General features: G+C 34.8%; 1 pseudogene; it reads right to left on the bottom strand.

Annotated features, from left to right (window-relative positions):
* Positions 1-12,185: 12,185 nt before the first annotated feature.
* The window catches only part of LOC149544683 (putative aldo-keto reductase 2), a 47,386-nt pseudogene continuing 35,035 nt past the window's right edge, over positions 12,186-24,536 (bottom strand).

The following is a 24,536-nucleotide window of genomic DNA, read 5'->3' as shown; positions in this document are numbered from 1 at the left end:
CCCCAAAAAGAGGTAAAACATGCTGAAAAAACCATGAAGGAAGGAAGGCCTCAAAAAGACCCCCCAAGGAAAATGATTGGAAATGGCTCAAGAGACTCTCTCAAAACCATAAGTACAACTAGTCCCCCATGAGAATAGACACCAAGGTCCCCCCAGAATGATAGAGCTCCTATAGGAATGATCAAACCAATGAAACTCCAATGTGGAAGGAACAAAGGCTCATAATAAGGAAACCCCTGAATGAGAGTGGAAATTGGAAGGCCTAGCTAATGCCCAAAAGAAAAAGGATGAGGATCCTAAAATGGAATCCCCAAGGTAGGTGTGATGACACTTTTATGAATGTTCACTATAGTATCCGCAACAAGTGCACTTGGAGCCTCAATGAATGAAGTTGGAGGATTAGGTAGAGTGGAAGAAGAACCCTATAGAGGAGAAAAACACTCAACTAGATGTGGTGTGGCAATCAAAATAGGGATCTCAAGAACAATACAAAGGTTCAAGTATTTTGACTACACCACATGATGCTCTTGCGAAAGAGAAGAGTTGTGATCCAACAATGGAGATGGTAGACCAAAGTGTGAGAAGATGTAGAGATGAGTGGAAGGATCGACTACCCCTATAGCAATAAGAACTCATGTTACATGATCTTGAATGAAGACTGAATTAGTAGTGAACTCAACTATCTTCCCTAATCTATTGCGTGTAATTTGAGAAATTGAGAGAAGGTTGGTAGACAAAGATGGAACATACAATACATCATCGAATATACCATCCTAGATGTGAACTAAACCTTTCCCATAGATTGGTAGGGTAGTGTTATTCCCCATGAGAATATGAGGAATAGGAGAAGCCTCAAGAGTAGAGAAGACACTTTGAGAAGATGGCATATGGTGAGAAGCACCTGAATCCAGTATCCAAGGAGCCTGTGAAGGAGATCCAATGGAATCCTATAATGGATGACCCTTTACAAGATCTGATGTACATGGTGAAGATTTGAAAGAAGACTAAAAGGTAGACCCTTGTGAGGTAGAAAAGGATGGAGAAGAAATAGTGGTCTTCTAAAGAAGAGCTTGCAAATCTGCAATTTGTTTCTCATAGCCATTAAATCTCTTCTAAAAATAATGTGCCTCATCATGAGATCCTTTCCCACAATAGGAATAGGTAGGAGTCTCAGTCTTCATTTTATCCTTCTTCTTAGAAGATGATGAACCAATAGAAGAGGGATATAATATTTGCTTCATTATGCTCATGTGTATGCTTAACAAGCAATGTCTGGGACTGTGAACCTAAAAGTGAATCCATTTGATTGATCTTGGACTATTCATGAGTTAACCAATCAAACAATATCTCAAATGAAGGCATCCTGTGTCTATCACCCAAGGAATCCATAGTGGAGTAGAAAGTGGAAGAGAAGATCTGATATTGGCCTCTCAACTTTGAGAGTGTCAAAAAGATATGCTCATCATTTGTCTTGGTTTTCCCACATCCATGCAAAAGTGTATGCAAAGATTTTAATTTCATCAAGAACTCCTCAATGGTGGGAAATTTTTTAGGTGTCAAAGAATTCAACTCTACATCAAGCTAAAGTGCTTGAAACTCATTCACTATGCCAAAAAAAAGTCCAAAATTTGAGCCAATAAGCCCATAGAGTGGTCAAACCATCCAAGTGAAATAGTAGACTATCTAAAATATTCAATGCAATCAATCCCATGGCCTCGTCCATTTTATTCCTATGCTAAAGAACCTCAAAATGGCATGTAAGAATAGGTTGTTTCTCATCCAAACATGACCAAAAGCCCCTTGACATGAGAAGCCTATTCATTCGTGCCTTCCAAGTGTGATAGTTATGTGGTGTGAGACGGGTCAAAAATGGATCCACCATTGAGAGAGAAGAAGATAAAAGCAAAAGGGTCTTATTCTAGAGTAAATTATAGAAAATAAAATGATGCCCCCAATGCAAAAGAGATCAATTAAGCCCCCTAATGTATGATTTGGGCACTCTATACTTAGTGTGATTACAATAGCCAATTTAAGGCCTATTTTTGAAAGTAGTATTTTTTTCCACATAACCTATAATGTAATTGCAGATCTAGAAAGTAGACAAAAAAATATATGCACTTTCAAAAAAATGGAACCTAATTATGTGTCAAGATGAGTCCATACAAAGCATTTAAAGGGGAAAAAATTGAGATTTGTGAGTTGCAAAAAAATTGAGGTTCAGAGATATCAAACCACCTGCACCAATGTATAGATCAAAAAATTCTACCAAAAAACACAAAAAATTGCTCGAAAAAATGAGTTCGTATGAGGGAGATATTGTTGTTTGAAAATCACCTTTGTAGTTATTTTTTTTTAAATCACCTCCATTGTACCTCCAAAAAATGAAGAAAAAATCGTAAAAAATGTTAGATCTATTATGTCAAACCCTCTTTCTCCTTTTTCTCCAAATACTAAAAAATTCTCTTCCTCCTAATTGAAGAAAAAATCACAAACAAACTAGGATTTATGTCTCTAGATTGCGGCTTCAAAAATCCTTCAACCAAGAAGTAGCAAGGAGGCTCTGATACCATGTAGGAGTTGATAAAATCCAACTCCATAGTGTGCCAAGATCACTTGCATGCAAATAGCTTGCTGAAGAGAAACCAAAGGAGCAAGAGCTTGAAGCAAACAATGCAAGAGAAAATATTTTACAATAGGAAAAATGAAATTGCTATGTGAATGGATGAATTTACAATGAGAGAGAGACCAAATATAAAGGCCTCAAGGGAGCTTTTAGAACAAGCTAGAATGTGGTAGAAGATAAGGTTGACAACTAAGCACACTTGCACAAAAGGGTGGAACATGCTAGAAGGGAACAAACTCCTGTGTTGTCAACAACTCATCACTATAATTATTAACTACATGCATTAAACTAAGTAAGCTTAAGTAATAGAATAAATAATAAATAATTAATGAATTATTTACTCTAACAACATCTATATCTAGAAGACCCTTCCGTTTGACCAAGTAGTATGTGTAAGTCTTTTTTCTTGTCTTCTTGACCATCTTTGAATCCAAAATCTTCTCCAACTATAGTGGTTGGCTAGGTGGCAAGTCTTTTATCCATTATTACTTTCCATCATCAAAATCTTACTTTACATCATTAGTCCCTACATCACCTTTGAATGGGGTGAGATCACAAAAATTAAAGATAGGAGAAATAGAAATGGTAGGGGAAAATGAAATTTTATATGCATTTTCCCAAAATTTATGCAATATCTAATAGGGTTCAATCTTTCTCATTTAAAACTTGGTATATACCCTAGGTAGCCATGTTTTTTTCAAGTATGCCCATACTTGGTCTCCTTCCTTGAAAAAAACATGTTTCTTCTTCTCGTCTTCCTGTTGTTTGTATTTTATAGTATTTTGATTCAAAGTGTCTCTGGCTTGATCATGAATCTATTTGATCCATGCTTAGAATTATGCACCTTGTGCATTGAGTTTAAAGTAACTTAGTAAATCTCTTAGTTCCATGACTCCTCTAGGATGAATTCCATAGTGTATACGTGAAAACCTAGTTTTTTAGGAGCATTTATAGACAAGGAAACATTAGTTGTACATGTATATCAAACATTGAAGTAAATCAAAATACAACTAATTCTACTTGAGATATAAAAAATAATATAACTGAAAGACAAGATTTCCCATTTAACCTCAAAGTAGCTCAACAAGGGAACCCACAAGAGGCCTTGTTGGTGTACTCAATAATAAGGGATGTGGATGTGCTCTCCTCAAACACAACTATGATTGAATCCCACAATAATAGAAGTATGAAAAAGAGATAATGAACCTATGCTAACATGAGTGAAGAACACTTCAACTAATGGCTATAGAAGCAACCATGCTTGAAAGAATTCAAGGATGTGAAGGTGAAGGTAACAAGTAAATCTAATGATGCAATGCTAAATGAAAATGAAAAAACAATGCAAGAAATCAAACATCTATCAAAGGGTTAGCAATAATATCTAAAATGATCTAAACTTGAACTAGCATGATAACAATGCAATGAAGGAGATTAAAAGTGCTTGAGACAAGGTCTCTTTATATAGGCTTGATAGAGGTCTTGAGGATGTGGCATCCACATAGGTGCCACAAGAGAGATACATGGGCTAAGGGATAAGCCATGCAAAATTAAACATCAGTCTTTTATGATTAAGATGGCTCAAGGTGTGCTCACACATTTGTGAGCAATCTTGGGGAAAGGAATGCAAGACAAGGGTGTAAGAGGATTTTGGGAGAAGCTAATTAAATGGGGGCTCCTTGGGCTTTGAGTTTCTCACACATATGTGAGAAACCACTTAGGGGCTAAAAGGTTTTTAAGAGGGTATTTAGGATAGAAAAAGTGGGATTAACTAGTGGGTAGGCTTAGAAGGATGAGAATGATGGGTGGTAAGCTAGGCTTTAGGTGGGATTAGGATTAAATTAAATAGGTTTTAATTTAATCATAAGATTATATAATTTAATAAAGTGGAAGGAATCAAATAAATTAGAATTTATTTAAAGGGGGATTTATGGAGCACTATGTATTAAATAAATTTAACACATTAGGGGAAAGTATTCAAATTAAATTTAAATACATTAGAGAAGTGAACCTATTTAATTAAATAAGTAGAATAATATGAAAAATATAATTAATTAATAAATAATCAATTATAGTGTCAAGATAAATATTAATAAATTAATATAGTGTTTTATGATGATTTTAAGTGTCTACTCATAGTTCACTTGGAATGGTGTCTTCCTTTTTGACCTATTTACTAAGTCATTGAATGCAATTTTTTCTTGAGGGAGGATAGCATCCCATGTCTAGCCATGTTGTTTTGTTAGATACCTTTTAAGGTTTCCTAATGATCTATTCACTACTTCAGTCTACCCATCTATTTACAAATGGCAAGCAGAACTGAAAGATATATTTGTGCCCAAATGTTTCCATAAGGTCCTCCAAAAATGACCTTGTAATTTCACATCTCTATCTAAGATAATAGATGTCAGTAATCCATGAATCTTGACCACTTCCTTAAAAAATAGGTTAGCAATATGTGAAGCATCATTAGAGCTTTTGCAAGGAACAAAATTATACATTTTACTAAATCTATCCACAATAACAAAAATGTTATGAAAACCTTGTCTAGTTATTGGGAGACCCAAGACAAAATCCATGCTCACACTATCCCATGGCTTTGTTGGAATAGCTAAGGGTTAATAAAGACCTTGGTTTTTCCTTAATCCCTTGGCTCTTTGAAAAAGGGTACAAGTTTCAACAAAATTTCTAACATCGGTGGGGTAACTTTGGCCAATGATAGTTTCTCCTTAGGAGCTCTAGAGTTTTGTCAATCCCAAAGTGACCTCCATTATGTACCATAATGCTTCTCTCTAATTGAATTTTCCCTCACAGAGCATCTTGCAATGTAAAATTGTCCTCTTTTAAATAAGTGATCATTTTGAAATAAATATTTAGAATATATATTGTTATAGGCATCAGATAAGGTAGAGAAAACTTTATGGTTGTCACCAAAATCTAGATCATCTTTGTATAGGCTTTAAGGGCATGAACCCCATGCTTTGCACTTGAACTTCTTCCACTAAAGTGACACACTTGATGAGATCATATTCTACCTTGATTGTAATGGCTTCCTTATGTTTAATAGAGAATGTAAAGTCTTGGAGTTGCTCTATCAACTTCATGTGTCTACAACTCAACTTATCTTGGTTGTTTAGGAAGCTTAGTGCATGATTTTCTGTATAGATAATGAATTATTTAGGAAGAAAGTAGTGCCTCCATTTCATGAGAGCCTAAACCATACCATAGAATTCTAGGTCATATGTATTGTATTTCTTGGTATCATTGAGTTTTTCAGTGAAGAAAGCCACCAGTCTTCCCTCTTGACTGAGGATTGCACCTATGGCAAGGTTACTAGCATTAGTCTCCACTATGAATAATTTGTTGAAGGTAGGTAGTGCCAAGATTGGATATTGTGCTACTCTACCCTTTAGATACTCAAAAGCTTCATCTACTTGTGTTGTCCATTGAAAATTTATCTTCTTACCTCCTTTGATAGTATCCAACAAAGGTGCACAAATATGACTAAATTTTTTGATAAATTTCCTATAAAATGTTTCCAATCCATGGAAGCTCCTAACTTCCCCTATTGTCTTAGGTATTAGCCAACTGAGGATAGCCTCTACCTTTTCAAGACCCATTTTAAAGTTCTTTTAGTAATGAAAAAGCCCAAGAATGTCAATTTTGTCTTCATAAATGTACACTTTTCAAGGTTGATTGCTAACTTCTTTTCATGTAGACTTTAAAGAACTAGTTCCAAGTGTCTCATATGTTCTTTCTTGGAACTATTGAATATCAATATGTCATCTAGATAGACCACCAAAAACTTACCTATGAATCAATAAAGCACTTCATTCATCAGCCTCATGAAGGTTATAGGGGCATTGCTTAGACCAAATGGCATGACAAGCCATTCATATAATCCTTTAGTGGTTTTAAATGTTTTTTCCACTCATCTCTAGGCCTAATCCTTAGCTAATAATAGCTTGATTTAAGGTCTATTCTAGAAGAATAGCATGCTCCTCAAAGTTTCTCTAGTAGATCTTCAATCCTAAGTATAAGGAACCTATACCTTATAGTTATTTTTTTTATTTCCCTAGAGTCAGTGCAAAGTCTCCATTTTCCATCATTTTTAAGGGCCAATACACTAGGAACTGCACAAGCATTGAGACTCTTTTGAATGAGTCATTTTTCCAATAAATCGCTGATCTATTTGGATACCTATGTATTTTGATTAGGGGTGAGTTTATATGTAGCCTTATTGGAGAGAGAAGCACTTGGTATGAATTCAATCTAGTGTGAGATATCCCTCAATGGTGGGAGTTTATCTAATGTGTCTCCTACAAGTATCCCTTTGTACTTCTATAGTAGACCATCTACTTCTTTAGGAACTTCTTTATTACTTTTTTCATCTTAGGTTTGAGAAGTATGACATACCTTATTTGAGATTCTTTGATAGTATCTATCACTTCTTGTTCTCCTGTCATTATGACTAGTTGTTCTTTGGTATTCTCTTGGTGAGGATCAAGGAGAGGGAGTAGGTTATACTTGTGACCATTCTGATTTATTTGGTACTTATTTGTGACCCCATCATGCTTGGATTTGAGGTCATACTACCATGGATGTCCTAGCAAAAGGAGATAGGCATCCATGTCCACATTGTCACAAAGGAAACTATACTTGTAGTCTTTGATGGAAAATTGTACTCAAGCATATTCATTTATTAGTGTTTGTTTCCATTTTCTCAACCAAGATACATAGGAGGGATTTGAGTGGAGTATAGATTTAATTTGTCTACCATTTCCTTAAAAACAAGATTTTCAGTAGAACTAGAATAATTAATTACCTAGCATACCTTTCCATGGCTTTCATAGTTGGTTCTAAAGAGAGTCTTTCTTTGATGAGGCTCCACTAGCATGGGTGCTTGAATCAATGTCCTCTTCATCATGAGAGTAGCCCCTTCTTCACTAGCATAGTCTCTTCCACTTTCCTCATCATCATCTTGAACAAGATTTTCTCTTCTTTTTCCTTGATTGTTCTGCTTCTCAAGACACTTTTTTTTATAGTGGCATATATGGTTACAATTGTGGCATTTTATATGCCCATTATTTCTTTCACCATTTATACATCTACCATTACCTCTCCTTCCTATGTATCCACCTCTAGAACTAATTTCTCCTTGGGTATTCTCCTTATCAAAATCTCCTTGTGGTCTATTGTTTTGTGTTCCTCTTCCTCCTTAGTTTCCTCTTCCTCTATCATTCTTTCCTTTGTTTCAACCACTTTGTTCACTTATCCTTTTTACTTTCTCTTTAATCTTGAGTAAAAATTGGTAGCACTGGTTTATTGTGGTAGGACTTGCTAGACTAAGTTCATCTTGAAAGGAAATTCTTAATCCTTGCATGTATCTAGCAAGTTTGACACTCTCAGGTTCAACAAACTTATACTTCATGACTAACTTTTGAAATCCTTTAGTATAGATAGAGATGCCCATCTATTTCTATCTCAAACTCATCCTCTTATTATGAAGTTGAACTTAATAGTCCTTAGGGACATAAGTCTCTCTAAGTAGAGCTACCATATTCTTCCATGTGGAAACTAGATTCTTCTTATTCTTCACTTTGTCATCCTAAGTGAAATTCCACCATGTGAGTGTAGATCCCTTGAGTCTAGACTTGGAAATCTTCACCCTTTGGTTCTCAAGTTTTTCTTTACAATCAAAGAAATTAGTTAGGGCATCTACCCAATCAATTGCAACATCTAGGTCCATCTTCCCATTGTATGTAGTCAAATCAAGCTTGACATCCATGGTTCTTTTCTCCATAGATTTTAGAGTCTTCACAAGTATTCTTTGGTCAGTAGGCCATGCTTCTTCCTCCTATTCAAGGGGCTCTTAATCACTCTATTGTCTAACTTCTTTAGAGTTCTCACTAATTGTATTGCAAAGCTCCTCTTTAAGTGTATCCATCTCTTGCATCATCAACTACATCTCCTTTTTCCTTTTCTCATCTTGCTTTAGTTTCTAGTCTCTAAGGTATTTCACAATCTCTACATTGGTCATCCTTGAAGATAACCCACCTTCATCTTCTCCTTCCATGGTGTTATCAAATCCTTTACCCTAAGGGATCTAAGGCTACTCTGATACCACTTGATGCATAGCTCTCCCTTATATAGGCAACTAGGTTGTGTTGTGGCCTTAGACTACTTCAAATACCCCAAAATGGAGTCAAGAGAGGGCTATACACCTTTATATAAACCTTGCTCACAAACATGAACTAGGTACTCAAAAGAGCACAACTATAACACTAAGCACAAAACCACTAAATACTAGGGATATGCTTGAAATGGGAACCTATGTGTTCAAAGGGGAGAAGAAAGTTTCTTGAACATTCAAAAAACTTAGATTTATGGGTTAGAATAGTCTAACTTATTCCAATAGTGTCAAATAGTAAAATTGGCTTTTAGGTCTAGGAGTCTCAATTAGCCATTGGGTTTGTGAAGGAAGGCTAATGACTAGACTTAACCACTAGAGGTGTCTATCAGAGATCATATTCCACCCTTAGAAAGGTTTCATGCATCCCTAAAGTGCCTACAATACTTCAATAACTAATGTCTTGCATGAAACACATAGAGATGTTTGGCTTAGAGTTGGCTTGCAAAATTAGAAGTCTTGCTTTCCATCTCCCATCCTTTAGAGGTCTTATAATACACCCTCCTAACTTGCATTTTTTTGAGTAGTATGGGGTTCCCAAGGTGAAAATGCAAGTTAGGGCATTTTTTGCCAAAACTTGCCAATGAAATGGAGGTTTTAGTGCACTTGAGGGAGAATGTTAAGTATCTTTAGATGCTTATTATTTCACTACTTTAAACCACTTTCATTCTTCTCCTAGGACATTCAAATTTCAGGATTCAACATTCATTTACTCCTTCCAATCCATGCTAGTCTATACACTTACATAATGTCATAATTTAAAAGGAAAAATAGGAGATTTTATTGATTCAAATTATCAAAGTGCATTTTCTATTTCTTCCACCCACCTAAAAGGGATATTTGAAGGCCTTTCCCAACTAATCAAAAAAAAAATTCAAAGGTTGTGACCATTGGGAGTGATTAAGTGAAATTTTGTTCAATGTAATGAGAAACTATTAACCTCTACTTAGAAAATGGTGTTAACTGAGCTCACTCAGGCATTGAAGATAGTTCCCTATATGTGTCAAGTGTTCAATGTTAACAGAGTTCAAAGATAGTGTTGATCAAATTGGGTTAGTTATTGAAGGAATTCTAGCATAAACTCTATGCTAACTAGGTTGTGTCAATTAGCAAAGGGATTCCTTGCACTAGTACATTTGATCTCATTTTTAGATCAAAATTTTTGACCATCTATTAAAATGTTTTAGATTTGTCAGAATATGCAAGGAAAAATATCTTTTTTTTATAAATCCATGCCCATGTTGGTCAAATTTTCAACCAACATGGGCTTCATATGTTAAAATTTAAAAAAAAGTGGGAAAAACTCATTGTTGCTGAGGGCAAAAATGGAGGAAGGGTTTCACAGGCTGGATGAGGCAAAGGCAAAGGTTTTTGAGAAAGCGGCATCTATGTATAGGGGGTGCATGGAGACAGGTGTGGCAATGGCAGTGTTAATGAAATCCTTGTAATTGATGTTGTCATCTGCTAATGAGGAGGCCAAGTTAGGGTTGAAGATGAGAGTGGTGGCATTGGTTAATGAAGATGGGATGTTTTGATAATGCATGATCTGTTAATTTTTGGTTTCAACATCACTAGTGCAACAATAGAATGGGAAATGGTAGAACTCATTCATAATCTACATAAAATGGAAAGAGTCCAAGGGGAGTTAGAGGAGGTTGTAGGTCATGGTAGAAGAGTGGAGGAATCTGATATTGATCATCTACCTTACCTTCATGCAATGGTGAAAGAAGTGCTTTGACTGTATCCTCCTGGTCCTCTTTTGATCCCTCATAAAGCATCAAGATCTATTGAAATAAGGGGTTTGTGATCCCCAAAGACACACAAGTATGGGTTAATGTGTGGGAAATTGCAAGGGATCCTGTTGTGTGGAAGGAGCCTTCCAAATTTATGCTAGAGAGGTTTTTGGAGGGAGAGGAAGCTATTGTAGACTTTAAGGGACAAGATTTTGAGCTTATACAATTTGGAGTAGGGAGAAGAATATGCCTAGGGCTTCCTTTGGTTGATAAGATTCTTCATTTAATTTTGGCTTTGCTAGTTCACTCCTTCAATTAGAGTCTTCATAATGGAATGAGTACAAAGGAACTAGACATGGACTATATATTTAGAGTGGTATTGTGGAAGAGTCAGAATTTGGAAGCAATCTCACTACACTTGCAACATCACTTGTATTAGTTCTTCAATATTAAGGTAATTTCTTCAATAGGTTGGATCACAAAGTCTAATATGATAATGCCATTTAGAATGGAGGTGTCATAATAGATTTAGTAAGTTGACTAAATTTCCCTACAATAATTTTATTAGTGTCTAAGACTTTGAAGTATCAAGAAAAGTGACATCTATGTACACAACATAGTGAACGAGGGCTACCATTTCTTTCTTAGGTGTCACACCTTTGTATCAAGAGAGACATACCCATACAACATAGACCCTTCTCGCACTCTGCATCACACTACTTCTATGCATATCAATGAATTTGAATGCAATATTAAAAATAATTTCTGCATGTAACTTCTTACCATTATATACTTATTTTTGTTTAAATTAATATGATCATAAATGTGTTCAAAATTTGTATTAGAAAGACTTTGACATTTTTATATGGTTTTTGTAATGTAATATGGATCTTATTCAATTTTATACTACTTCTCTGAGTGTGTTTCATGTTGTTTCAAAGAAATTCAAGGAAATTTGGATTTATTTGTAGCTATGGGTTCTTGTGCTTTTCATTGATAATAAAACATGTAATTGGCACCAGATGGAAATTCTAGATTATCTACTTAGAAAAGTGAATTTTTTGACATATGGGGTGAAAAGCTCTAATGTATCCTTGGCATGCACTGATAATAAATGGTGTATTGTTATCCTGATGTCCAAGCCCACAAGTTATGTGGAGTAACAATGATTGAATATTGAAGTCTCTAAGAGAACCTTGGAGACATTACATCTCATTTATTGGATCTTTATTACTAACTCTTGCTTAAGATCCATGTGGAAGGGTTTGGGTTTATCACTAGTCCATAAATATTGTCATGTGTAAATGTTAAAATGCCAGTATCATTACTATTAACGAAATATATTTCCACCAGGTTTATAAAACTCTTTATAGAGTCATTTACCAAAAGCTCTCTATTAATAGGCTTTGAAAATACCCTATTTATAGACTTTAAAAATACTACATTTTCAATAATAAGCATTTATAACTAATATAGTACAAGGCTAAAAAATACATTTATTTAGATTTTTTTTTTTAACGCTGCTAACTCTTCAGAGCCCTTTATTCATCTAGCTCAATTGCAAATGTTTTACTCTAGAACAAAAACATTTACGTGCTTTAATTCAATGGAGAGTGTTGTATGGGGGTGTTTTTGAATTTATTCAGGTCAATTGTGAATCAATGGCTCTATGTCGGTCTCCAGCTACAACATCTACAGGAAAGATGGCTTCGATTTCATTCATGTCATCTGCTATCAATTTTATCGAGAGAGAGAATATATTATCATCCACGTTCTTCATCTTGGTGGTTCCAGGAATGGGCACAACATCATTTCCTTGGTCCCAAACCCATGCAAGAGCAACCTGGCTTGGGCTACACCCTTTTCTTAAACTTATCTTACTTAGCGTTAGGAATAGATCTTGGTTCCGCTCAAGATTCTCACCTTAAAATCTAAGATTCCCCTATTTAACAAATCAATTATTATGATATGAAATAATCAAAAATGACAAAATCAAATCAAATTAATTTTCACCTTTATTATTAGTCTTGTCATGTAGATTTTTGTTTAGATTTTACTTTGTTGTTCAGTCTCAATGTTTGAACTCAACATCAAATCATCTTTAAAATGGTATGATTATTAAATAGAAAAAAATTAATGCTATCCTTTACCTTACGAAGTCATTATCTGTCACACTTTGAAGAAGTTTTCCTTCTGTGCTGAAGAAACCCATGCCTAAAGGACTGTATGGAACAATCCCGATATAAAATGAAATGAAATAAGTTTATATTCCTTATCTAAGTTCAAATTGAACAAAGTTCAAAAAAAAAATCTTATTAAAAACTTCAACTTTTGGTATATAATGTGAACCCAATTCACAAATATTTATTCTTAGTTCTCTACAATCTATAAAGTAAACATTGAATCACTAACTGTTGAGGTATTATATCATCACAATGTTTACTTGGAGGTGGGAGTAATTTGGGCCTCAGAATCCCTACTCCAAAGAGACCATTCAAGCTGCACAATAGTGATTGGATGCACTGCATGGGCCCTACAGATTGTTGAAGCAGAGGCTTCAGAAAGACCCACATATTTTATATTTCCCTCTTCTACCAACTTCTTCAGTACACCCATCTGTATAAAAGGAAAACTCATTTGCTTGTTATCAAATTTCTTTTGTTTTGCTAGGCCTCAGTAAAGAGCCAGAGGGATACAATCTTGCCCTCCAAAACCATACAACCTTGATTATTAGACAAATATTTTCTAGTGAAATTAGAGGTTTGAAATTTTGATTTTGTTGTTTCTGAGACAAATTCATTGACTCATGTTACATTAGCTTCCTAAGAACTCATCTCTCATGACAATAAGTTGGAGTAGTACTGCAATTAGTGACCTTCTGGAAAGGCCTAATGCTTCACCTTATGAGAATCATCTAAATGTAAAGAGTACTACGCATTCCATTCATTCTTATGAAAAATGAATTCTTTTGAACCACTATTAAAATAACTTGTGTCAATGTATTTCACTACAAAACCACACAGTTGAATCCTTGTAGTAAAATCAAAATTTGACTTGCTGTAGAAAATATTTCATACTTGTCAATCTCAAGAATTGATATCTAAAATATATTTCTCACATCAAATCAAATTCAAGATTCAACTATGTAGTTTTTGGAGAAAAACCATTGCCCAAAATTTTATAAATAAGATTAAAATAATAAACCTGTCACAGTAGTACAGATTTTGAATCTTAAAACTTACAATGCCATGGCAAAATAGTATTTTGGTGTAAGGTTATGGGTTTAGAATCTGAAGACTTATAGTAGCTTCTATGGGTATAGTAATATCCACCCTGTGCTAGTAATAAAGATCAATGTAGTCTATATCAAGCCTCTTGAGGCTTGTTTCATAGGAAGCCCTCACACAAGATCTCCCTTCACACCAAATTCTCCATTACTCCAAGTCAATCCAAACTTAGTTAGAATATGCACCTTCTCTCTAACACCTTTTAGAGCCTATAGGAAGGAACAATAAAAGCATTATGCACAGTGTTAGAATAGTCAAGCTCAGAGAATTAATAGATTAAGAAATGGAAACAGTAAGAGCTAGAAACAAGATATGCATCTTTTGATCAATCAATGGTTTTAAAAAATGCATCTTTTGAGTAATATTGATCACTTTTCAGTGATGGGTTATATAGTTTTCAGCTATGTAAGGATTTGGTATAGTTGATGATTCCACAGCTCATAATTATGTTATAATGTTGAATTACTTTTTAGAAGAGTCTTCTAATGCAAGCTGGAAAAGAAATGTTAGAACTTAAGTATAAACACACAAGAGATCTTGTTAGGTTTGTTTACATGAATGATCCAATGTTTTCCAAGATGACACAAAATAAAATAGCATGTATGGTAGAACCATTTTTTAAATTGTAAAGTGAAGCTTCTCGACACTTAACATATAGAAACTGTTATCCAAATTTTCTCATCTACATCACCACTTATCAGTTACAGCAGTAATCTTAAACTATTTCATAGCAGTAATTGGGAGCCAAGCATGCTCAAATCAACATGTATGGTAGTCACAATCAAACATGGATTTCAAGAGTTTTTAAGGAAATGAAAGTATTTCATTTTATTCATTCTGCCTATCCAAGAACCTTGAATGGCACAAAGAAATCTTACTCCTTTTGTCATATATTCTATCTTGGCTATATTTATAAGACATGTGTATATAATCTTTTGTCTAACATGAGAAGTCATACAAAATATTTGGAAATACCTTCATCTCTGAGTTACAAGGAATATAATCAAGCTAAATTGCTTCAATCCACCTTAGGTTCAGATTTCTTGATTATGCTTTGCAAATATTAATACATTGTTATCCTCTTTTGCAAATCCAATTTGACATTATTTGATTGGTAGTCGCTTTGTATTATGCATTAATGGTAGTCCATGTTTGGAGAATGTAATCCCATCTTTGTTAAATGAATAGAGTTCTCATAAGAGATGTTGGTATGGTTTTTATAGAGCAGGTTAACAATTCTATCTTCTAAATTATTTCTTATAAATGGACATTTGGATATGGTGATATTAATGAAGGGTCTATATTGATCAATATGATTGTGTTTGAATAGACAAGAAAAGGAAGTAATCAAAGCAACTAAGAAACGTATTGCCAATAAGAATCCTAAGATCTAGATTCTTTCTCTAACAGTTAGTGTTGATTAATATTATAAAATTCTATATACATTTTTATTTATTTTAAGTTATCTTTACTAAGATATTTGGTTGAATTATGAGTGCAAAAAATATACTATAGTAAGAATTCATTTATGATTGACTTTGATGGATAACTTTGATTTAATATTTTCCTAGTTATTTTTGCAACTATTAGAGACACTTACAAAAAATTGTGGTGATACTATTCACTTGCAAGTTGCCGAGAGAGATGTGCTACATGAAATGGTCAAGATAGTAAAGAAAAAAGTCTCGAAAAAAAGCTTTTGTGTAACCTGCACATGTTTTTCTAGGTTGTAGCTTAAACAATTTTCGATTTGTGCTCTTAGTGCATATTTTCAGCAATCCTTTATGTGGGTTTTATTTGTATCTTATTTTGCAGCCTAATTTAAATGTTAGAGAAAAGATCTTGGTCCTGCTAGATATATGGCAAGAAGCTTTTGGGGGGCCAAATGGAAGATATCCACAATATTATTCTGCATACCACAAGTTACAGGTAAGGAAAAAAAAATGAATCTTAAGGATGTTCAACAAATCTCATGTTTTTCAAGGGCGGGTTGAATATATTTGACTAACTCTACTAAATGGCAGGGTAAAACATTGACCTTGATATTGACCCTCATTTTTGTTACCTAGATTTTCTTTCTAGCTCGCATACGTTAGAACTAGTGTATATTGTTAAACTATTCTAGGATGCAGTGCAGCAATGATGTTGACATTATGACATTAGTTAGTAATCAATTTCATGCTACATGTTCTTAGTTTGAAGTTTTATTTGTTATTTTAGAGCCCAGTGCCTCTAGGGCCTTGAGTATGGTAACCTAAGAGAGTGCATGAATTATTTGTTATTGCATATTAAAATGTGATTGCTTGCCTTAGTTTGCTACATTTGTAGATTCTTTAAGGCTTTCCAGAAAACAACAATAATCATGTTATAGTTATCGTAGTATAGCCATGATAGTCAAATAGTGAAGGCTGAACTTCTTTGGAGATTCTCATGCATGGCTCTAAATACATTCTTGTCACATTAAATGAATAGACAACTATTGTTGCTAAGAGCACATTTTTAGTCTACTAGTCTTTTTTTTGTTTATGATCCATAGTGTTAGTTTATAGTTAATAAATTATAATATTAGCTTATCCACCACCTATGAGCATCATCTAATTGCAATGAGTGCTAAGTGTTCCATTCATTCTCATGAGAGATGAGTCCTTGTGAACTATTACTATGAAACATGGGTCAATGAGTTTGACTTAAAATCTACAAAGTTGAATCTGCATAGCAATATCATAATTTGACTTGCTGTGGAAAATATCTCCTACTTACTAATAATATATTGCCATGTTGGGTAGTTAATGGTTGGTTCTTATGGGAAAAATGGTTTTAGAAGCTAAAAAAGTGAAGGCCTTATGAAAAATAATTTAATATTGTAACTGATATAGAAAATATAAAAACAATATAATATTTGTGAAATTCTATGTTACTTAAAAATGAGATTCTATATTTTGTTTCCATTTTTTAATCTTGTAGTCCTCATGTTCATCAATGTATCATCAATGGCCTTTAGCTATATAAGCTATAGTCTTATTCTAATATATGTCCTTTCCCCTTGCAATCGAGCTGTTGGGTATAGGTTTGGACCACATCTAAATGAAACTATTCCCCTACTTATTAACTATTATAAAAGTGCATTTGAAGCTGATGAGGAGCTAAGAGAATATAGCTTGCAAGTTTTAAAAGAGTTTGGTTGTAGAGAAATTATGTATTTTCATCTCACAATATTTGTTAACATTAGTGGTTCCATTTTAAAAGTTCATATCATCTATATTTAAAGTATATGTATGTTTTGTGATCAGATTTCATTCTTCAAATAGAAAACCCTAATTATTCAAAAATCTATAAATAATCACCTTAAAGATGCAATTTTTAGGCATTGGAGAGTTTTTTCCTGTGTTGTGCCAGAGATGTGGCCGTTTATTGTGACACGATTTTGGAACTTTCTCTAGACTACATAAGCTATGATCCAAACTACAATGATAATATGGAAGAAGATATAGAAGAGAGTAATGGAGAGGAGGATGAGTATGTTAAAATTGCTTAAGAGAATTATTTGCTTGAGAAAATTTAATTTTTGCACAATGGTGTCTTTTATTTTCATGTAATTATGAATTTTATGACCAACATGTGAATACTATTCCTTTGATGTAGAGAGAGTGCTAATGAATATAGCGATGATGAGGATATCAGTTGGAAGGTTCAGAGGGCAGTAGCTAAGTGTTTGTCTGTTGTGATAACATCTCATCCAGAAATGCTATTAAAGTTGTATGAGGAGGCATGTGCTTTGAACCTTTTTCAATTGTTGCTAGGAGATATTTATCATTTTCATAAAAGTTGGCTCTATTTGTCCTATACATTTACCATTTTTTTTGACCTTTGTGTGCCCAATAATTTTGGCTAAGTGTCTCTTTAGAGTTTATGGTTTACCTCTAAAGAGTGACAAGAATGGCCCCTTGTCTTTGTTAGAGTCAAGAGGATACATAAATTCCATTCTCTTGGCATAACACTAACTTGCTAATGTTATGCAAAAATAGGAATAAATTGAGTTTGAAATGATATATATCAGTTGTTATCTCATTTCAAAATGTGGTTATCTTTAGGAATTCTTTTATAAGATTTTATATGAAATTATTGCTATCTAACACCTACCAAGGAAACATAACTTGCTTCTTCCCACAGTGAATTCTACTCAAGGTTTTGGCATTGTGAAGTGTAGCCCAGTTCTTTATGTCCAATGGCAATACTGAGAATGCTAAGAGATGGCATGGTTTCTCTCGTTGATGTTATTTCTTTGTTGATAAATATATCTATTGAATTTTCCTTGGTTTGTTAAATGGAAAGTAATCTAATGGGAGAACACTTCGTTATGTTTCCAGGTAAGTGTTTTTATAAATATAAAAGGATAGCATTATATAGACATAATACATTCCAAAACATTGTCATAAGATGTGGTCACAAAGAGCATGTTAATGTTGGAAAAATATGTAATGTCGTACCCACCCAAGTGTTAACTCTTACCCTGCTCTGATATTTCTACTATACGATTAAAATTTATATTAAGTTCATTCTAATATGATGTAAATGTAGGATGGATATGTGCCTTCTAGATTGCAATCAACTATTTACAATATTATGATAGTTCGGCTGTGACTTCAATTATCGGATTTGATGCTTCACCTCAAGTGTGTATAATGTATATACAAGTTTATGGCTAATGAATGTATATGAAAAGGAATGACATGGGTTCACCAACCCTTCTTACTATACCTAGTTTTTGTGGTCAAGTTAGTGACCCTGTTGCTTAGGGTATGTTTCGTTACTTCACCCATCATGTTTGGATACAAATAAAAGGATCTTCTTGCCTAAATTGCCAATAATATGAATTGTTTGTTATTTTGAACCCATGTGTTGTGGATGAACATGCAAAATGTTTGTTTCTGTTGAATTTGTAGCATCATTCTTATCTGATTATTGCTCTCATACATAAACATGTGTTGTTGAGATAATGGGTGTTGCACACATTGCATAATATTGTTATTTTATTATTTTATTTTTATTATGTAATGTTGTACCTAGATGGATGTGCAACATGTAAAGATTCCCATGGAATATTCTTAATGAGTTGTATTGTAACATTGTGAAAATATTTCATGTAATTATTTAATATTGGGGAAAAGAATTAAATGCCCAATATTAAATGTGGGGTCAGTGGGTTAGGTAGCACATGGTTTTAGCACATGGTTTATATAATACCACTTAGTGGTTTTGTGGGACTTGCTACTATATAAGCAGCCACAAGGGTAGTTGTTGAAAAGTGTGAGAAAGAGTGACAAGGAGAAGACAAAAGGCAAGAGTCAAGCGGGACAAGGCTTGACAGGTTAGCCAAGGGAGCATTTGTGAAAGTTGGAAGCATGGCATGGGATGTGTGGATTCATGCTTGTTCATATAGTTTTCTCGGTTATGGCTATGGCCATGAAGGCTTCCATGGTTGTATGGCAATGGTATTTTTTCTGAATAATACATGGTGATGGATGCTTTTGGAGGCTGGGTTTTTCCCTCAATGAGGGTTTCCCAAGGTATATCTTGTGTCACAATTTTGTTGGTATGTTGTCTATTCTCTTGCATGTGGATTTTAATTTCGTATTTAATTCCATGTTTATTTTAGATCTATTATGGGTTATGTGGAAATGGTTATATTTTTTATTGCCAAGTTTCCTTACAAGTGGTATCAGAGCCTAGTTTTGGCCTGGTCATGGGTTCAAATCTCCCTGGTGCCTTCCCGACCCGCATAAGCACCTGGTATGCGCGTCGAGGGGGAGATTGTTGGGTGATGCGATGCGCTCCCCTGCCCACAGGTGGTTAATTATGTGGTGTTCCATGTTCACTAATAGTCATGGCTTTTGGTGCAATGGAAAATGGGCCCTACAAGTGGTATCAGAGCTATGGTTTTATTATTGTAACCCTAGATTGAATCCATGGGAATGCATGAGAGGATAAAAGAAAGGGCAAGATATATGAATTATTTATTGCAAATCTGACGGTTTTGGATTTTTTGTTATGATGGGATGTTAAAATATTTGGGCATGGGAAATTGTTAGAGAAAAGATTTTTTCGGATGTTTCATTTAAATGAGGGTTTTGGGGGGTAGCATGCAAAAATGACCTCCTGGGTAAAAATAGACCTCACCATTGGATTCGGGTCGACATTTCCATAAATTTTGATATATAATATGCCCTAGTTTGGCCATGTTTAGAGGAAATGAAAGAATTTTTTTGTTTCAGCCCATGATGGCAGTCAAATTTAATCCCGTCGGAATTTTCGTCACTGAAAAGAATAAAAAATAAAAAATCATACTGAAAATGTTAAAAATACTATCTTAGTAAAATGACCATAACTTTCTCTCACAATATCGGATTTCAGAGTTCTTATAGGCATTGGAAAGCTAATTCAGAGCACTACAACATGGTGTAGGCATAACTTGGGCATACAGAGTCAGATTTTGGACTTCAAGTAGTCAACAAAAAGCTCTTGGAGAGCTCTACACATTGGTTCAGATTTGGTGCAGGTTTGGCATGATTTATTTGTTGATATATTGATCTGAATAGTTTATAGGTATATTTTAACTATGGTAACATTGTGAGTTTATGGCATTGAAGATTTAAGATTTGATGTCATTGTATACTCAGTTCATATTTTAGATTGGTCTCATGATGATATGATTATCAATGTTTGGATTTGGGTATGCATGATGACTTGTTGGGTCTACAAGTTGTGCAGTGTTGTAAGCGGTCTATACTTATAGGTTGCATTTATATCTTGGTTATGGGTTGTCTTTGCCCATTGATCTTTCATTATTGATGCATATTCAGATTGGTGGCTTGGATTTGGGTTGTCTATGCCCTAAGTCACATGATTTACTATTTTCTTCATGTAGAAAGGATGATATGTTGTTACCAGGTACAGTCATGGCAGAGGATTGTGGTTGACTATGCTGACAGGTTGGACATATTGAGAGCCAGATGCTCAGTTCATGGATGTGATCATGGTGCCATGGATTTTGGCATCACATGATTGGATATACAGGTACATCCTTGATGTTCATTAGCTTGGATTTTTTGATTTGGTTATGGTGGTATATCTTCTTAGTTGAGGATCATGGTTATTTAGTTTCTTTTGAGGAGCTCATGATGTGCATTTTGAGTTCTTTGATGGTTTGATGCCTTGGTTGATTCTCATGGTTAGAGGATGGGTTTTCATCATGATGTCATGGATAGCTTGGATACATGGTTCAGTGGGAGCTTGTGACAGTGATGGGGTGACAGTGTAGGATTAGTTCTTGGTTTGGTTTATATCTTCTTGGTTTGGAGAAGATGGATTTTATGATGCCAAAGGTGACTTGGTACCACGGTTGAGTGGGAGTTGTTGGCATTGATATATTTATTGAGTGTTTGTAGATGTTGGAGGTTTTTCTTAGATCCTGTTGCTGCAGAAGCATCTTTGACATTTGCATGGTGCACTTGTTATCTTCATGGTGTTTGAAGATAGTTAGATCTTGAGGACTCATGGAGTTCTTGGTTATCTTCATGGTATGTGGAGATGGTTCTTCCTGGTATATGGAGATGGTTTTCTTCATGGTGTGTGGAGATGGTTGCATCTTGAGGACTTACAAGGTTCTTGGAAAAGGTGTGGTTTATGCTTTTATTTGGCATGTTATCCTTGGTGTGAGGATGGTTTCATTATTATGTCATGGTATACTCTTGATACATGTTTAGAGTTGTGACATGTTATGGTATGTGCATATGGAGCATGTTATCTCTTTAGTTGAGATGGTAAGATCATGTTGTCATGTTTATGTTCCTGAGGCCATGGTTGGAACTTTGACATTGATCTTGGTTTAGTTTCTTGGTATTGAGTACACTGATCATAAGCTGGATACTTCAAGATATTGCTATGTTGCATTTGGAGTTGGCATGGATTGATTGGTTATAGGTGCTCATTGATACTTAGAGACGGTGGTGATGCTAATTTCTCTTGGATTAGAGAAGTATTTGTTGGGACGGTTGATGGTTTCAGCAGGAAGTCCGAGGGGCAGTCACCTGATATGGACTTGAGAGGAGATTGTTCTTAGAAGAGTCTTGGTTGGAGACTTGGGTATCTTGATGAGCATTCTCATTCCCCACTCTTGGTCTACTCGGCAGTTTGCTACTTGAGAGGTATAGCCCATTGTTTCTCTCAGTTGCATTATATTTATGCTTGTCTTTCATGGATATGGATCTTGAGCTATGGTACATGAGTTACTTCTGGAGGGTTCATTTGAGAGATGGTTTAGCATTGTTTATCTCCATGTGCATATGTTGTTATGTTGGTTGAGTTTGGGAGATGGTTTTATATTGGGCATTTTTCTTGGATTAGGAATGGTTATTCCTTGGTTTAGGAATGGGTTTATGAGTTTGATCTTCTTGTGAGAGGCTTACATCCATGATGAGTTATATGGAATGGTTTGGGTGTTGTCGAGGCTTCTTGTTGGGGTTTTATAGAGGATATCATACTTGCACAGTTTGCATCTAGAGGTGTGTGTAGAAGGACATGATACAGGTTATGATTTGCATGGTTTCTCTAGTCTTGGTTATCTTCTTGGATTTTCAGTTTTGCCTACATTGGATTTGAGATTGGTTAGAGATTGTGATCACTAGTTTGTGCTCATGTATGTCATGTGAGAGATGACATGGTTATTTCTTTATCTCTTTCCTCTGTTGGTTGTGGAGAATTTGAGAGTCTATTGGAGACTTGTTATGAGAGTTGTTCTTGTAGGATATTAGTTTATGTATTGTGGATGTCCTTGATACTACATGGATTCACTTCTTTGAGATGTGTTGAGTGGATTGGTTATAGTTTTGACATTATCTTTTGCAGTGGGAGCTTCTTGGTATATATGTGGTAGGTATTGCTCTTGAGGCTTGTGATTGCAGTTTATAGATTGGATATGTCGGTGATATAAGATTCACTTGTTATACCTTTGAGGTATGGATAGTTGGATGGGTTTGGCACTTGCTGTGGGTGATATTTCAGCTATGGATATTTTGACAACTATGGATACATGTGATTACCTTTGGATCAGGTTTTTTTTTGTGCTTGGATTTTTAGTTGGTACAGGATTTTATGATCTTCTAATGCAATAGGTTGGGTGGTTTTCTCTTTGGATGGCTTCTATGTATGTCCAGTGGGAGTGGCATAATAAGAGGTGAGATCATTCATGTTTGAGATGATGGATACTTTGATTTTGTTGCGGGTACTAGGATGGAGCACTTGGTGTATTTTGATCCATGATGGTGGATGTGTTGGGAGGGATTGTTCCCTTGTTCATTTTGTGTGGCTACGGATTGACCCTATGCAATGTATACAACAAGTGGGAGATTGTTGAGATAATGGGTGTTGCACACATTGCATAATATTGTTATTTTATTTTTATTATGTAACGTTGTACCTAGATGGATGTGCAACATGTAAAGATTCCTATGAAATATTCTTAATGAGTTGATTGTAACATTGTGAAAATATTTCATGTAATTATTTAATATTGGGGAAAAGAATTAAATGCCCAATATTAAATATGGGGTCAGTGGGTTAGGTAGCACATGGTTTTAGCACATGGTTTATATAATACCACTTAGTAGTTTTGTGGGACTTGCTACTATATAAGCAGCCACAAGGGTAGTTGTTGAAAAGTGTGAGAAAGAGTGACAAGGAGAAGACAAAAGGCAAGAGTCAAGCAGGACAAGGCTTGACAGGTTAGCCAAGGGAGCATTTGTGAAAGTTGGAAGCATGGCATGGGATGTGTGGATTCATGCTTGTTCATATAGTTTTCTCAGTTGTGGCTATGGCCATGAAGGCTTCCATGGTTGTATGGCAATGGTATTTTTGCTGAATAATACGTGGTGATGGATGCTTTTGGAGGCTGGGTTTTTCCCTCAATGAGGGTTTCCCAAGGTATATCTTGTGTCACAATTTTGTTGGTATGTTGTCTATTCTCTTGCATGTGGATTTTAATTTCGTATTTAATTCCATGTTTATTTTAGATCTATTATGGGTTGTGTGGAAACAGTTATATTTTTTATTGCCAAGTTTCCTTACATGTGTGTGTGTGTGTGTGTGTGTGTGTGTGTGTGTGTGTGTGTGTTGACTATACAAACTAGTTTGATCTGATTCAAATCTCTTTTATAAAGCAACAATCATACTGTGAATATGATTCCATTATTTACTATTATTGTGAACTGCTTCATTTTTCCATATCATTGACTGACAAAAGACATATGAATAGGTTTTTTAGGGATAGTTATATAAATTGTAAAATTTTCACATTGTTCCTAAAGCAACTTTATAATATGTTAACATTGACTTAGTCTTTTTGTCCTCCAAACAATAGCAAAACCATAATATGATTACCATAGAGATGAGGTCATATACTTTTTAGCATTTCAACAGTTTATTCATGTGTTTGATATGGAATTTGGTGTTGCAGCTGCTCTATATGCAAATGTTGGATATTCTCAGTCTAATATATTTTTTGCTTTGGCTCACCCAGGATGCAGTTCACCTCTTTAATCAGGACCTCTCAGAGTTGACATGCTTGATTTTTTTAAGTTGCCCACCTGTTAATGAAGATTTGATTAGTAGTGCTTCAAGGTACTATTCTTCTTGTGTGTGTGTAATGGTTC

This window comes from Cupressus sempervirens, chromosome 8 (genome assembly GCF_028749045.1).
Source record: "Cupressus sempervirens isolate cs-2001-9-10 chromosome 8, ASM2874904v1, whole genome shotgun sequence".
NCBI classification, from domain to species: Eukaryota; Viridiplantae; Streptophyta; class Pinopsida; order Cupressales; family Cupressaceae; genus Cupressus; species Cupressus sempervirens.
Note: the sequence above shows the minus strand (reverse complement) of the source record. Positions and strands in the feature narration are given on the sequence as shown.